Source organism: Priapulus caudatus, unplaced genomic scaffold (genome assembly GCF_000485595.1).
Source record: "Priapulus caudatus unplaced genomic scaffold, Priapulus_caudatus-5.0.1 Scaffold2223, whole genome shotgun sequence".
Classification (NCBI taxonomy): domain Eukaryota; kingdom Metazoa; phylum Priapulida; class Priapulimorpha; order Priapulimorphida; family Priapulidae; genus Priapulus; species Priapulus caudatus.
Window position 1 is genome coordinate 821 of NW_014579284.1, and position 3,585 is coordinate 4,405.

General features: G+C 46.0%; 1 long non-coding RNA gene across 1 annotated transcript in view; it reads left to right on the forward strand.

Moving 5' to 3' along the window:
- The first annotated feature begins 2,857 nt into the window (after nucleotides 1-2,857).
- LOC106818411 overlaps nucleotides 2,858-3,585 on the forward strand; it is a 1,112-nt gene continuing 384 nt past the window's right edge. The window contains exon 1 of the long non-coding RNA XR_001395210.1: nucleotides 2,858-2,897. This is a non-coding gene — a long non-coding RNA (uncharacterized LOC106818411). The remainder of the gene's footprint in view (nucleotides 2,898-3,585) is intronic.

A 3,585-nucleotide genomic window follows, 5' to 3' on the forward strand; every position in this document is an offset into this window, starting at 1 on the left:
CTTTTTTACAGCCTATGTACACACGGAGTCCCTTCGCGGGTCACATAGCGAACTCGGGGAATTTGGAAGTTCAGACATTTTCTCAAACCAAATTGGAGCCTGAAGCAAGTAACATTTCAACAACCACTGCCCTGAAAACCTGCTAGAAGCAGTGAAAAATCGCTAACATCCAGTGCCGACAAAGAGACGAAAGACACCCCAGCGCACAGCCACTGCACCGCGTTTCAGTCTCAGGACGCACTGGCCAAGGAAACTGCGTAAACAACAGGAGTGTTTCACTGTCCAAGAAAACCGAGCGTTTGTTGTAGATCACAAACTCCAGGAATATGCAGTGACACTTATTCCCCAAAGAAACCTGCCAGCTGCCTCGGACATATATACATGTTATATTGGCCCCATCCCAATGGGATACCCCCCAGCCTACCTCGATCACAAACACTGTGTTTAAATGCAGCTGTCTCTATTCGCCAATACGGTGTATGACCCTGGACATGAAATTGTCTGAAATTAAAAGGAAAGTGGACGAGTCAGGCATTCGTGGAGTATTATTGCAAGAGAAGCATCTACGACGACATCAAGCAACCACTCGCTCGAAGGTGTTCTTTCTCCAGTGTGGACTTTTACTCCCTTACACCGGTCACCAATAACCAGGCGGAATCTATCAACGCCATGGTGAAGAGGATAACTAAAGGGCAAGAGGTGCCTGTCGGACGCGCTATGCTCTGCGCGCGTCAACTTTTTACAGACCTATGTACACACGGAAGTCCCTTCGCGGTCAATGCCGAACATGGGGGAATTTGGAAGTTCGCTGGAACAGTTTTCTCAAAACAAATGGAGCCTGAAGAAGTAACATTTCCCAAAACAACCATCTGCCTGAAACCGCTAGAAGCAGGGTGAAAAATGCTAACATCGCACGGCGACAAAGGACGAAAGACACCCCAGCCACAGCCCCACTGCACCGCGCTTTCAGTCTCAGACCTGCACTGGCCAAGCGAACTGGTAAACCAACAGGCAGGTGTCACTGTCCAGAAACCGGAGCGTTTGTTGCTTAGATCACAACTCCAGGAATATGCAGCTGACAAACTATTCCCCAAAGAAACCTGCCAGTGCCCATCGACATATATACATGTTATATTGCCCCATCCAATGGATACCCCCCAGCCTACCTACGATCACAACACTGCCACTGTTGTTTAAATGCAGCTGTCTGCTATGTCCGCCCGATACAGTATGACCTGGACATGAAATTGTCTGAAATTAAAGGAAAGTGGAGTCAGGCATTCGTGGAGTATTTTGAAGAGAAGATCTACGACGACATCAAGAACCACTCGTCGAAAGGTGTTCTTTCTCAGTGTGGACTTTTCTCCCCTTACACCGGTGTCACCAATAACCAGGCGGAATCTATCAACGCCATGGTGAAGAGGATAACTAAATGGCAAGAGGTGCCTGTCGACGGTATGGCACTGGCGGTCAACTTTTTACAGACCTATGTACACACGGAGTCCCTTCGCGGTCAATGCGACATGGGGAATTTGGAAGTTCGGGAACAGTTTTCTCAAACCAAATTGGAGCCTGAAGAAGTAACATTTCCAACAACCATCTGCCCTGAAAACCTGCTAGAAGCAGTGAAAAATGCTAACATCCAGTGCGACAAAGAGACGAAAGACACCCCAGCACAGCCCACTGCACCGCGTTTTCAGTCTCAGACTGCACTGGCCAAGGAACTGGTAAACAACAGGCAGCTGTTTCACTGTCCAGAAACCAGAGCGATTGTTGTAGATCACAACTCCAGGAAATATGCAGTGACACTATTCCCCAAAGAAACCTGCCAGTGCCCATCGACAGTGACGTGCATACACATAATAGCAGCCCGAGTCAGTATTGGCATGGAAGTAGAAAGAGAAAAACAGACGATAAATCGAACAACACTACGGAGAAACGCCCGAACTAGAAGAGATAAAAAGAGTGGAAGAAAACAACCAATACCCGGAGATGTGGAAGTGTTACATGCTCCTGACAGCCTCATTGAGGAAAACTCTCATACATCAACTAGGAAACGCACCATAACGGAGGATGACCTTTCAAAGGCAGAGATCAGTGATGCTGATAGTATGGAACAGATTGAGACGCAACCATCAAAACGGGTTCGTTTTGAACTTGATGCTGGCTTACACAATAACAAAGATCTAAGTGATTCGCTTCCTGACATAAAAGGTCCACGTGCTCCTAAAAGCAGACAATGGACAAAAATGGAACGCGCACTGTCAAAGCACTGTCTCTGGGTGTACAGGACACTCCAACGTCTATTGATAATGGACACTCCGAGAAAACAGTCGAAACACAGTTCTCCACTGCCGAACTTCAAAACCTTCTAGAATTGGTTGGAAAACTTTCATTTAAACTGCCACGCAACATACTGGCTTATCGCGACGAAGAGCTGGTTAATGACCAGGCGCTGACTTTCTACAAAAGCAGTTTACGAGAGCACGGTGAGGAGATGGACTCGCGTGTTTATGACCTCACCTCTCGTATACCAGCCTCAACGGACGTCGATACATCCCGGAGAGCGGAAGAGCTACAGATGCTGGCAGCTGTGTTGTGTGTAACCTCGCAGAGCGATGTCGACCTGTTTAAGTTATTGGAGACGTTCAACCAGGTTCCAGGTTTTTCGGAAATGCTACCCATACAGAGCATTGGTACCAGGTTCGTCGTTCTGTCTACATGGATTGAAATCTTAACGCAAGTAGATTACATTGGCGCCGTCAACCAAGGATTCGTGTGGAAGGAAACATCACACATCAACATTAACAGTGAAATCGTCGTCTTTTGGTGCTTCGCTCATTAAAAGAAAACCAGGTCTAACAGCATACACGAGCCAAGATGATCCACGTTTTGAGGTAATAAACCTATGTGATGGTAAAGGCCTTGCAATGATAGTTCTTTTTGATTTTAATATATATTTTTATTGGAAATATAGAGATCACTCTTATATTTAATTCTAGTGAGGGGATTTATCGGGAGCAGCAAAGTTTTTCCTAGGGTCTGTGTACCTCATGTATTCAGCACATGGTTTAACCAAGACCACTCGAGGAGCACTTCGGCCGCCACTGCAGGAATTGGGTCGTGCACGCAACCCGAATTTACAAGAATATAAATAAGAAACAATTCTGCATCTATTACAGCGCAGAGCCATGTTTGTAATATAGTTTTATGATGATGATAGATGATAAAACAATGCACAACATATTTTTTTCAGATATCAAGAGAGGTCAAGCTGAACATTCAACGTTCACTTGCCTTGCAAATGACACCAAAAGGAAACACGAAATCTTGTAGCCGGGCACCAATTCTACTAGACAATGAAACTTTGGCAAAAATCAAGCGGCGTAGAAAAAGCCAAAGTAATGATTTCTCGAGAGAAGAAGCACGAGTGCGTGGTGTGCCGCACGCGCTTCCAGCACCCCTTCTGCGAGTAAAAGTGCAAGCACACTTTTAATTTCAAGGATCTTTCCGTGCGGATAAGTAATCCCTCAGTGGCCGTTTCTGACGCTGTGCATCTTTGTTTTTTACTGCAGCTTCAAAGAG